Below are 13942 nucleotides of genomic sequence, written 5' to 3' on the forward strand. Positions count from 1 at the left end.
TGGGTTTCTGGCACTTTAATCACAGACAATAAATCGTTCCAAAACATCAGCCCCTGAACAGACAAAACAAGCTGGTGGAATTTCTCATTCATAGATATTAAATAAGAGGATGGCAAAAGCGAATAGGAAGAGGTTAGGAAGAAGTCACAAAAACAATGAGGGAAGCAAACAGGAACCACGAAATCAAATTATCAAGGAATATAAAAAGTAATAGTAAATTATTCCATAGACCACAAAAATAGCAAAAGCAAAATCAGAATATCTTGAGGGCCACAAAGGGATTCACAAGATAAACTCACAGGTAACGTCAGCGAAATGCCAGAAATATTGAATTATTACTTTCCCTCAGCATTTACCCGGGAGATTAACAGGGTGAACATGATTTTAGAGGAAGAGGTCAATAAAGATATCAAGGCATTTAAGTTAGAAAGGGTGGTAGAACTCCTGTTCCAGATGGATTGCATCCGTACATATTAAATGAAACAAGGGAAGAGTTAGCAGAGGCACTGTTACATATATAGGAAAAATCATGACAGAAAGGAATAGTGCCAGAGAACTGGAAGAGAGTTAATGTGATTCTTATATTTTGAAACAGGAGATAGAACCAATCCAGGGAACTAAAGACCAGTTAACTAAAAGTTGGTGGTAGGAATGATCATGGAATCTTTTACTCACTAATGCAATAGAAAAACATCTAGAAACCAAAAATATAATAAAGAAGAGTCAGCACCGATTTCAGGAAGGGAAGGGTTAACAGTTTGGCAGAAGGTTTGGCAGTTTAAATTACAGTTCAACATAACTTATCTGCTTTTCAATTCTATTCCTCTCGAATGTGCTGTGTTTGCTTTTTGATGGCCTTATCAACCTGTGTTGCTACTTTTAATGATTTGTCAATCTGTACCGCTAAATCCCTTTGCTCTTCCACCCCATTTAGACTTTTATTTTCCAAGCAGTACGTGGCCTCCTTATTCCCCCTCGCAAAATGCACCACCCCACACCTTTCAATATGGAAATTCAATGCCCATTTACACGGCCTTTCAGCAAGCTTATTAAACTTTTTTTTATTTTGTTGTATTTTTCCTCAGTATAGGCTATACCCCCTAAATTAATTACAAACATTTAATACAGCATTACAACTAATGCTTTGTCCAATAAAATGTTCTCCATTCCCCGTTTTTCTGAATCCCACTCGTGCAATATAATGTGAAGAATGAGTTTATCTTCTGACCCTCTCTCATCTGCAAACTTCATTGACCCGGGGTTTGGGGACATCTACTGGCCGGAAGCAGAACTGCAACAGTTCGGAACAAATTTCTGAAACCGGACAATGTGCAGTCTGAGCGTGTTTGTGATTGGTGGCACGTATTAAATCTGATTGGTCTCTTCAGATATCCAATCAAATCGATAAAGGAAAAATATTGTTGTGAACAATTTCACAACACCAAGTTACAGTCCAACAAATTTATTTTAAATTCCACAAGCTTTCGGAGGCTTCCTCCTTCCTCAGGTGAATGTGACATTCACCTGAGGAAGGAGGAAGCCTCCGAAAGCTTGTGGAATTAAAAAAAAAATTGTTGGACTATAATTTGGTGTTGTGAAATTGTTTACAATTGTCAACCCCAGTCCATCACCGGCATCTCCACATCATGAAAAATATTGTGACATCAGTACCAATCACAATCATTGCCTTCCCTCATCTCTCATTAGCATAGGGCTGTGGGGCTGCCGATTCAATCCGAGCTCGGAGCGGATTTGGTTCATTTCTGAGTCTGAAATTGATTTTGAAAATGCCTGAGCACAAGAAAGCAGCTCCCAAGAATGGCGTCAAGAAAACCTTGAGTAAAGCACCAGCCAAGGGCGGCAAGAAGCGGAGAAAGTTGAGGAAGGAGAATTACTCCATCAACGTCTACAAAGTGATGAAGCAGGTTCACCCCGACACCGGCATCTCCTCCAAGGCCATGAGCATCATGAACTCCTTTGTGAACGATATTTTCGAGCGCATCGCGGGTGAGGCTTCCCGCCTGGCCTATTATAATGAACGCCACACCATCAGCTCCCGGGAGATCCAGACCGCCGTGCGCCTGCTGCTGCCCGGGGAACTGGCCAAGCACGCCGTGTCGGAAGGGACAAAGGCGGTGACCAAGTCAACCAGCTCCAAGTAAAACTCCACAATGTACTGAAAAAAATAAACACAAAGGCTCTTTTAAGAGCCACCCACAGTCTCTCTGAAGACGCTGTACCGACACCTCTGTATGGAATCATTTTACGGTAGATAGTTTCAAATGAACTGTCTCTCTATAACTTGTGCCTTTGTAATTTCTATTAATATCGGGAAGATTCTCATAATAACTGCCTGGTATAATCTGCGTCGCTGTTCGATTTAGAGCCAATAAACAGAAACGTGTCCCTGAACCTCTCATTTCAGTTCATATTCCGCCCCTTCCCCGCGTCTGACCCTTCAGAGCTGTTTTAAGGCGGTGGATTCGAGTTCGGTCATTTCCTTTTCCTTCTCACGTTTGTTTGCAAATTATTCGGGACAAAACGAGGCTTTATTCCCGCCCCATTGCAAGCGAACGGAGAATGAAGCGAATTTTAAACGGGTTGCAACAGATTCTGGAAGTTGTAACGAGAAATGCGGAATAACAGAGGAAAGGTGAGAGATTTTTAAATATTTGTTTTTACGCGACATTATTTACTAACTCCGCTTCTTGTGTTACAAATATCTTGGCGGGCTTTTCAAATTTCAAATAAACGGTTCAGTTCGTTACTTCACGCCCTTTTCTCATTGCCGGCTATTGATTGGTGAACAAAACAGCCCTCTGATTGGTTTAACGAACAGCTCAATGAGATTGAGAACACATGAACCAATCATAACTGTCCCCACTGCACTCCTCCAGAAGGTAGAAGAAGGGCGAGTGCGGGAGGATTTCTTCATTCTTTTTGAAAGTGTTTGTGAGATTGTGGAAATGTCTGGAAGAGGAAAAACCAGCGGTAAAGCTCGGGCCAAGGCCAAGTCTCGCTCATCCCGGGCCGGACTGCAGTTCCCTGTGGGCCGTGTTCACAGGCACCTGCGAAAGGGGAACTATGCTGAACGTGTGGGTGCCGGAGCCCCGGTCTATCTGGCTGCTGTGCTCGAGTATCTGACGGCTGAAATTCTCGAGCTGGGCGGCAACGCGGCTCGCGACAACAAGAAGACCCGCTTCATCCCCAGACACCTGCAGCTGGCCATCCACAACGACGAGGAGCTCAACAAGCTGCTGGGAGGGTTAACCATCGCTCAGGGCGGGGTGCTGCCTAATATCCAGGCCGTGCTGCTGCCAAAGAAAACCAGCAATGTGAGCTCCAAGAGCAAGTAAAGTGGACACGATTTAATCTGATAACCAAAAGGCTCTTTTCAGAGCCACCCACTGTATCTATGAAAGGGCTGGTTACTGTCTGAAGAGACTGACCTATTGATCACAGTTATTCCCGGTCTACGTTAATGTATTACATCGCTACAGCGGTTAAAGGAATAGGAGCCAGTGTAATTCACCGAACACATGTGTGAGAGGTTATCGGGCCTTGGTAGGAGTTAGAATAGCGCAACGGAGTTTTGGAGGAGTTCACGCTTACAGAGGGCGGAAGATACGGGGCTGACCAGGGGACCATTGGAATAGACAAATCTGGTGTAACAAGGGCATGGATGACCGTTTCAGCACCAGATCATCTGAGGCAGGGGCGATGTTTCGGAGGTAGAAGCAGGCGGTCTTGGTGATGGTGCAGATAAGACCATAAGAGATAAGAGCAGGAGCAGTCCAATCGGCCCCTCGAGCCTGCTCCGCCATTTAATGAGATCATGGCTGAACTGATTTTTACCTCATCTCCACTTTCCTGCCCTTTCCCCACAGAGGACCTGCGTCTGTCCATCCCGTTTCCTGAATCTATCCAGTCCCCACGAAGGACCTGGGTCTGTCCATCCCGTTTCCTGAATCGATCCAGTCCACACACAGGGCCTGGGTCTGTCCATCCCGGTCCTTGAATCGATCCAGTCCTACACAAGATGCAACACCATCTATTTCGTTCCCAGAATCTATCCAGTGCTCAATGACCTCAGCTCTAATAAACACATTGTACCCACACAGGAATTGTCTCTGTCCATCCCGGTGCTTGAATCTATCCAGACCACACACATGATCATTCTCCATCCATCCCAGTGCCTGAATCTATCCAGTCCCATACTGACCCAAGCACGGAAATGTATAGGGTGCCTTCCACACCGATTTATGTTTATTGAACTATTGGGCACCTTCTGTCAGCCACGAATCTGAAAATTAAAACTCCCTCTTCCACCGGTTCCGTACCGGCACTGATTGATTCTGTTATGATAGTGATTGCATTGGAACTGTAGTGGGACTCATTTATTGAATTTAAATTGTATTTTCCGCCATTTTCCTCGAAATCCTTGAATATCAAGCAGGAGTCGGACTCGGTGGAAACGGGAGAAGAAACCAGGAAGCGGCGGGTCGGACGGGGGAGGCGCTGGGTGATGGGTTTAATGGAGCCCGGGGACCCCCGCCCGCCCGTCCGCCCGCTGGGTCCCCCGGCTCTGATTCGGGGCCTGAGCCGCACTCGGTGTTGCTGAGACTCCGCTCAGTGTAAATGCAGTTTGTTGTTGATCTGCTCCCATTGGCCTCAGCTTTGCCGGACAGAATCAGCCAGGGACTCTGGCTGTGCTGCTGTCCATGGTTGAAATGCCGACAGCTCGCTGTGTCGGCTCACAGGTGCAGAATTACCACTTGGCCGGGTACTGGAGGGCAAACAGTGACTGGGCCCGAACCCCACCATCACGCAGCACCTTCAGGAGAGAAAGGGAGAAAAATCGAGGCTGCGATGAATCTGGATTTCAAACATTGAGGACGTGGCGAGGAGGGAGAGTGTGTGGGACGGGGAATTTACAGCTTAATATGGGCAAGGAGGGAGAGTGTGTGGGACGCAGCATTTCGAGCTTAATACGGGTAAGTGGGGAGAGTGTGTGAAACAGGGCATTTACATCCTAATTGGGGCAAGGAGGGAGAGTGTGTGACGGGGGATTTACAGCTTAATAGGGGGAAGGAGGGAGTCTGTGTGTGACGGGGGATTTACAGATGAATAGGGACAAGGAGGGAGTGTGTGGGACGGGGGATTTCCAGATGAATAGGGACAAGGGGGGAGAGTGTGTGGGACGGGTAATTTGAAGCTTCATAGGGACAAGGGGGAAAATAATGTTCCACAGAAACGAGAAATGTCTGTTCTGAATTTCTATCCTGTACTTGCAGAGATCATTTCCGTAAATGATGAGGACAGATTGCATGGACGAGGCTTGTATTCTCTTGAAAACACAAGATTAAGGGGTAATCTAATTGAGGTATTTAATATGATTAAAGGATTTGATAGGATAGATAGAGAGAAACCATTTCCTCTGGTGCGAGAGTCTGGAACAAGGCGGGGATCACCTTAAAATTAAATCTCGGCCATTCAGGGGTGATGTCAGGAAGGAATTCTTCACACAAAGTGGAGTGGAAATCTGGAACTCGCTTCACTCCTAATAGCTGTTGAAGCTGGAGGTCAATTGAAAATTTGAAAATTGCGATTGATAGATTTTTGTTTGGCCAGAATATTAAGGGTTATGATACCAAGGAGGGTAGATAGAGTTAAGATACAGATCAGCCATGGTCTAATTGAATGACGGAACAGGATCGTGGGGCTGAATGGCCTACTGCTGTTCCTATGTTGCCAATGGCAGCCATCCGCAATAAGGCTGTGGAAGGCAAGGGCCTTGTGCACAAGTGAACGGACGAGGGAGATGCGGAGAGAGGTGGTGACAAGTCAGGGAGTGTCTGTAAATGAAGGAGAAATGGTGACGGGTCAGGGAGTGTATGTAAATAAAGGAGAAATGATGATTGGCCAGGTCGTGTCAGTAAATAAAGGAGAAATGGTGACTGGTCAGGGAGTATCCAAAAATGAAGGAAAATGGTGACTGTTCAGGGAGGTCTGCAAATGAAGGAGAATTAGTGACAGATCAGTGACCGTCTTTAAATGGAGGAGAAATGGTGACTGGTCAGAGAGATTCCATCGCCAAAATTGGGAGATATCACATATGGACTGCTTACAGGCAGCAATAGGGATGGAAATAGTATCGAAATGAGGGGTCGAGGATATACACCCAGCTAGAGTCAGCATCTTCAGGGGAGGAGAGGGAGGGAAACCATTGAATGTAGAACTGAACCCAGTCAGAGCCAGCACCTTCAAGGGAGGAGAGGGAGGGGAACCAATTAGTGTAGAACTGAACCTAGACAGAGCCAGCACTTTCAGGAGAGGAGAGGGAGGGGAACCAGTCAGTGCAGAAATGAAACCAGCCAGAGTCAGGACCTTCAGGGGAGGAGAGGGAGGCGAACCAGTGAGTGTAGAACTGAACCCAGTCAGAACCAGCACCTTCAGGGGAGGAGAGGGAGGGGAACCAGTGATTGTAGAACTGAACCCAGTCAGAGTCAGCACCTTCAAGGGAGGAGAGGGAGGGGAACCAATGAGTGCAGAACTGAACCTAGACAGAGCCAGCACTTTCAGGAGAGGAGAGGGAGGGGAACCAGTCAGTTCAGAACTGAAACCAGCCAGAGTCAGGACCTGCAGGGGAGGAGAGGGAGGGGAACCAGTGAGTGTGGAACTGAACCCAGTCAGAGTCAAGGCTTTCAGGGGAGAGAAAAAGCTTAAATAGAAGGAAAAATGTTGGAGATAGTGCGATAGGTTTGGATTTCAGCGGAGGGTGGAGGGTGAGTGAGTGGGACAGGGATTTACAGTCTGGGGGAATGAGCGAGAAGAATGTTCCATAGAAACTAGAATTTCCTGTTGTGAATTTCTATCCTCCATTCACTGTGTAAATCCTTTTACAGGGTATTAGAAGGGGAGGATTTGCAGACGGGAAACTCAAACCAAACATCACGTCAAGATCTGACAGTCACTCAAATAACCAGCACCTGAAGATCGTCGAGCTTTGAATATAGAAGGAGAAATGTTTGTCTGTTCTCTCTGTGGGAAAAGATTTCAAATATCAGTTCAACTGGAAAAGCACCGAGAAACACACACCCGAGTGAGAGTGTTCCAGTGCATAGACTATGGAAAGAGCTTTAACCAGTTACACAGCCTGAAAAAAACATCACACCATTCACAGCAGGGAGAAACCATACACGTGTTGTGTGTGTGGACGAGGCTTCTACTGATCGTCCAACATGGAGAGAGACAAGGACAGCCGCACCATGGAGAAACCGTGGAAATGTGGGGACTGTGGGAAGGGATTCAATTACCCGTCCCAGCTGGAATCTCATCGACGCAGACACACTGGAGAGAGGCCGTTCACCTGCTCTGTGTGTGGGAAGGGATTGAATGCGTCATCCAGCCGACTGAAACACCATCGAGTTCACACTGGGGAGAGGCAGTTCACCTGCACTGAGTGTGGGAAGGAATTCACTCGATCATCCCACCTGCTAACACACCAGTAAGTTCACACTGGGGAGAAGCCGTTCACTTGCACTGTGTGTGGGAAGGGATTCACTTGTTCATCCAGTCTTCTGACACATCAACTTGTTCACACTGATAAGAAACCTTTGAAATGTTCTGACTGTGAGAAGAGCTTTAAAAGTACAAAGGATCTACTGACACACCAACGTATTCAAACAGTGGAGAGGCCGTTCACCTGCACTGAGTGTGGGAAGGGATTTACTCTGTCATCCAACCTGCTGACACATCAACGTACTCACACTGGAGAGAAGCCGTTCACCTGCACTGAGTACGGGCTGAGATTCACCCAGTCAGCCCACCTGCTGACACACCAGCGAGTTCACACTGGGGAGAGGCCGTTCACCTGCTCCAAATATGGGAAGAGATTCACTCGTTCATCCTACCTCATTGAACATCAACTTGTTCACACTGGTAAGAGACTTTTTAAATGTTCTGACTGTGAGAAGAGTTTTAAAAGTAAAAGGCATCTTCTATCACATCAACGCACTCACACTGAGGAGAGGCCGTTTACCTGCTCCGTGTGTGGGAAGGGATTCACTCGGTCATCCCACCTCATTGAACACCAAATTGCTCACACTGATAAGAGACCCTTTACGTGTTCTGACTGTGAACAGAGTTTTAAAAGAATGGGGGAGCTGCTGACACACCAACGCACTCACACTGGAGAGAGGCCGTTTACCTGCTCTGTGTGTGGGAAGGGATTCACTCGATCATCCCACCTGCTGATACACCAGAGAGTTCATGAGTGACTCCAGGGGTTGGACTCTGCTGTTAATCACATCCAGGACTGAACCACGTTCATTCTGACGGTTGGGGTTTCTTTCTGATGTTAATACCCCCTTTAACTGGGCTGGAGTTAATATTCTGTACAAGTGTTAAATAAATTAGCTTTCTTTTAAACACAATGGGCTCAAAATTGGGTCGTGTAGCGCCCGTTGTTTCTGCGCTACGTGGCATCTCGAAGTGCCAAGATAGCTGCGTGCGGACGTTCCCAGCGTGACGTGCACTGGTCGCCATCTTGGACTAGGTATTGGCACGTGCGCAAATACCGAACGCCGGCAGCTTGTAAAGTAAGGAGATAATGGATACAATCAGTGTGCAACGCTGATTTAAAGTGATAGACACCATTTTGGATCTTAAGGTTCAACTCAATGCAGTCCTACCCATTGACCATCTGATCATGTCTTAGAGTGCCTGGAGGACCCCCGACCAGCGCTTTTTAAAGTGACCATGCAGGATGTACAGGATAGCGGGTGGATTATTGGTCTTGGCTGCTGATGCATTTGTGACTGTTTTTGGAGGTATCCTAAGCTGGGACATAGCCTAACAGTTAGAGCCAGGACTTGCAGGAGTGAAGTTAGGAATCACTTCTACACGCAAAGTGTGGGAGAAGTTTGGAACGTTCTTCTGCAAATGACAGTTGATGCGGGCTCAATTGTGAATTCTAATTCTGAGATTGATAGATTTCTGTGAATCAAGGGTGTGAAGGGATATGGGGCTCAGGCCGGTATACGGAGTTAGGCCACAGGTCCATCATGATCTCATTGAAAGGCGGAACAGGCTCGAGAGGCTAAATGCCACTTCCACTTATTGCCTCCTGTTATGAGCCACCTTCTCCTGCATGAAAGCGAGACATGTATCTGGGTGATGTGCTTGTCATGGGTGAATAGCTATCAGTGAGTGTGTCCTGTGGCTTGCAACAGTGGTAATGTGTCATGATGAGAGGAAGCATCTGACTGAAAGAGTTGAGTAATGATTGTTGAGTTTGTTGGCATGTGGGCGATGGGGGGAGGAGTGGGGGTACAATGCCTGGTGCAGTTGGTAGGAGACGACACTTGACAGTTGACCTTACTCAACTTTGACCACTCGTGTCAAAGTATTGAACTTCTTCCTGTAAGGCATCCATGTTCATGGTGCTGTGCGCCTGGCATTGACTTCGTCCCCTGGTGGCTCCCACTGCCTTTTGGTCATTTGTCTGGAGGGCGTCTTGACCCCCTGCGGATATAGGATGTCCCTTTGTCTGACCACCTCCTGCACCTCTGCAGAGAGCCATGTTGCACGCACTCTTGCAGGCTCAGATTGGCAGATTGGAGAGGTCTGGCATACAGATTGTCGGATGTGAGATTTCGTAGTGTGCAACCTTTATTCAATGTTTAACACAACTCATCAGTTTGTAAACATAGGGTAAGGGTAAAATAGTGTAAAGCATCTGTGCTTTACATGTGTGATGTGTGATCTCCGTGCTTACATTAGGCTTAGTTTTATCTTCAAAGAGATTTGAAGAGACACACTCTCCCTTTAAGAGATTGGAGCCACCCACCACTCCCCCAACCCCCCCACCCCCCATGCTGGTCGAAAATTAGCATTTCTATATCTACCCTATCGAATTCCTTTATAATTTTAAATATCTGTTTCAGATCACCCCTCAACTTTCTAAACTCAAGGGAATGCAAACCAAGTTAATACAACCGGTCCTCATAATTGAACCATTCAAGCCCCAGTACCATTCTGGTGAATCTACACTGTCACCCTTCTAAGCCCAATATATCCTTGGTGAGGATCAGTACTCCAGATGGGCTCTGACCAAGGCTCTGTAGAACTGAAGCAACACTTCCTCCCCGTTTTATTCCAGCCCTCGATCTAACGGCCAACATTCCATTCGTCTATGGTTATTTTTTGTATCTGTGCATTAGCTTTTAGCGACTTGTGTACATGGACATCCAAATCCCTTTGCTCCTCCACCGTCCCCAGTCTCTCACTTTAAGAAAATACTCCAATGTTTCCTTCTTGCATCCAAAGTGAATGATCTCACACTTCCCCACATTGAACTCCATCTGCCACAGTTTGTCCATTCACTTAAACTGTATCTTTGTAAATTCCTACTTCCATCTACACCACTTACTGTGCCTCCTAACTTAGTGTCACCTGGAAACTTGGATCTACAACTCTCTATTCCTTCATCCAAGTTATTGATAAATGTGAAAAGCTGAGGCCCCAGTTCAGATCCCTGGGGACAACACTTGTCATATACCAACAATCAAAGAACTTTCCATTTGTCCCTACTCTCTTCTCCAATCTCCCAAACAATTCCAACCCAAGTCACAAAGTCACTTTCAATTCTGTGTATTTTTATTTATTCTATTAATCTGTTGCGCTGAACTTTATCAAATGCCTTCTGGAAGTCCATACAGACAAAATCCAAAGACATTCCCCTGTCCACCTTGTTAGTTACCTCAAAAAATGCAACTAGATTAGTCAGACATGTCCTGCACTTCATAAATCTATGGTGACACTCTTGAATCAGTTCAGACTTGTTCAAGTGCTGAATCATTTTGTAACTTCCCCACAACTGACCTTAAACAGACAGGTCTGTATTTTCCTGGTTTCTTCCTCCCTCCTTTCCTAAATAACGGAGTGACGTTTTCAATTTTCATCTCCAAAGGCACAATTCCTGAGACTAGAGAGATTTTGGAAATTATGACTAATGCATCTGCAATTTCCCCACCCGTTTCCTTTTATACCCTGGGGTGGAAACCATCAGGTCCTGGAGATTTCATTCTTTGTTTGCAGTTATTTATTTATCCGATTGTGTATATCAAGACTGAGTGTCCCAGCACTGACTGTATACATAACAGGACTGAATGTCCCAGCACTGACTATGTACATAACAGGACCGAGTGCCCAGCACTGACGGTGTATGTAACAGGACTGAGTGTCCCAGCACTGACGGTGGAAATAACAGGACTGAGTGTTCCAGCACTGACGGTGTATATAACAGGACTAAGTGTCCCAGCAGTGACTGTGTGAATAACAGGACTGAGTGTCCCAGCACTGGCCAGATAACTGGAATCTGTATCCCAGCACTGACTGTGCATAAGAGGAGTGACTGTCCCAGCACTGACGTTGTGTACAGGAGAACTGACTGTCCCAGCACTGACTGTGTGTCTGACAGGACTGACTGTCCCAGCACTGACTGTGTGTCTGACAGGACTGACTGTCCCAGCACTGACTGTGTGTCTGAGAGGACTGACTGTCCCAGCACTGACTGTGTGTCTGAGAGGACTGACTGTCCCAGCACTGACTGTGTGTCTGAGAGGACTGACTGTCCCAGCACTGACTGTGTGTCTGACAGGACTGACTGTCCCAGCACTGACTGTGTGTCTGAGAGGACTGACTGTCCCAGCACTGACTGTTCTTCCAGTGTACATGGTCTGTGGTGGAGATAAATGGGTGGGGTGGAATCCATGATAGGGTGGAGTGACATGCGGTTGTCGGAGGAGATTAAATCTGTTGGAGGAGGTTACAGAGATAGGGAGGGGGCGAGACCGTGGAGGGATTTGAACACGAGGATGAGGATTTTAAAATCGAGATGTTGCCGGGTCGGGAGCTAATGCAGTAACACACGAACAAAAACTGACGGCTCACTTCCCGGCGAGTTCGGAGAATCCGCCAGTCAGGTCACAGGTGCAAATGGGAACTGCTGGAAGAAGACACACACACACACTCACACAGATCTTACAACAGAGTACGTGACGGTTTCAAAGACCATCTCCCTCCCTTGTCTGAATCCACGATCACTGTCTTCTCTATCACCCAAAATCAATCTGCGGACTTATCCTCCCACTGCTTTCTACTCACCGAATTACAGCTTCCAGATACCCAGCGCAAAACACTTAATAAAAAATAATAATTGTGGAGACAACAGATAAGTTGAGATTCCTCTCTTTGGAGTAGAGAAGGTTGAGGGACGATTTACCAGAATGGTATCGGGGATGAGGGACTTCAGTTACATGGAGAGACTGGAGAAGCTGGGATTGTTCTCCTTAGAGCAGAGACGGTTAAGGGGAGATTTAATAGAGGGGTTCATAATGAGGAGGGGTTTTGATGGAGTCGATGGGGAGAAACTGTTGCCACTGGCGGGAGGGTTGGTAACCAGAGGACACGGATTGAAGGCAATTGAGAAAAGAGCCAGAGGGAGATGAGGAGAATGTTTTTAGGCAGCGAGTTGTCCTGAGCTGGAATTCACTGCCTGAAAGGGCGGTGGGAGCAGATTCAATAATAACTTTCAAAAGGGAATCGGATTAATCCTGGAAGGGGGGAAATTTGCGGAACTGTGGGGAAAGAGCAGGTGAGTGGGATTAATCGGATCGCTCTTTCACAGATTCAGCACGGGCGCGATGGGCCGCGCGGCCTCTTTCACAGAGCCGGCACTGGAGCGATGGGCCGAGCGACCTCACTCTGTGCTTTTTGATTCTCGCTCACTTTTGGGCTGCGACCCACTGCCCGTTTGAATGGGAGGCGGCAGAATGACTCGCCCCCACCCCCGAGCCCAGCTGGACACCGGGCGCTGCCAGAGTGGAGATTCACGGGGCCCGCAGGAGGCTCCGAGTAACTCCGCCCTTCTCCACCACGACCGGCCCCGCTCTCCCCTCTCAGGCCACTCCCGGGTGCGGACCCTCCCTCTGTCGGCCTCGTCCCCGCCCAAAGCAGCTCCCTCCTGCCCGCCGGCCCAAGGCCGCCATCATCATCCTCCAGTGGTCGGCCTGTTGCGAAGGGAACGTGGCACAGAGACCGCGCGGCGATAAGTGGCATCCCTCGGGTCGGAGCAGCACGTACGCGTCGTGACGACAGCGCGCAAAGGTGAGTGACGCTACCAGGTGTCACGTGATGGGTGGAGTCAGCCCAGCAGCATGGCGGGGGGAGGTGAGAGCTATCAATCAAAGGGCCAGGAGTCAGCATTCATTGCGAACAGGGTTTGCAGAATTTGTTTTAAAATGCAAAATCTGCAAGAATGAAATCAAAATAGAATTGAACAAATAAAAGGAAAAAACTCTAAATGCAAAATTCGGAATTAAAAGCAGAAATATCCAAACTCACATAAGGCTGATGGTCTGGGTCGTCCCGCCACTATTAGTCTTCTCTACCTGGGGCATAGGATGAGCCGAATGTTTGAATGTAACTTTTTTGATGCAGAGGGTTCTGGATGTATGGAATGGACGAAGAAGGGAGGCAATGGGGCCTGATTTTAGCAGCAAATACCAGAGGGTTGGCTAAATACCTGATAGCGGTAACTTGGGATATGACAGCCTCGAAATTGGGATCTTCAAAATTATTTTGGTACATGTGCACTAGTTTTTAGTGATTGGTGTACCTGGACACCCAAACCCCTATGCTCCTCGACAGTTCATAGTTTCCCTCTATTAAGAAAATACTCCTATTTCTCACCTGGTGCCTGCAAAATGTGCTCTTTGTATAACTCCCCACATCTTTACTGTGCGGCTATATCTCCACTCTTCACTGTCCAATAATAACAGACACGGTGAGACAGGAACATTTTTTTAATACTTCAAAATATAGTTTATTTCATAACATTGATGGATACACACAGTTCAGTGTAAATATCAGAGTTCCA

The 13942-nt window shown here is 47.1% G+C and overlaps 2 pseudogenes; both read left to right on the forward strand.

The window, feature by feature from the left end:
- Window positions 1-8435, forward strand: part of LOC137312510 (zinc finger protein 160-like) — a 437990-nt pseudogene extending 429555 nt beyond the window's left edge.
- The window catches only part of LOC137312388 (zinc finger protein 850-like), a 568085-nt pseudogene continuing 561807 nt past the window's right edge, over window positions 7665-13942 (forward strand).

Source organism: Heptranchias perlo, unplaced genomic scaffold (assembly GCF_035084215.1).
Source record: "Heptranchias perlo isolate sHepPer1 unplaced genomic scaffold, sHepPer1.hap1 HAP1_SCAFFOLD_43, whole genome shotgun sequence".
Lineage (NCBI taxonomy): Eukaryota > Metazoa > Chordata > Chondrichthyes > Hexanchiformes > Hexanchidae > Heptranchias > Heptranchias perlo.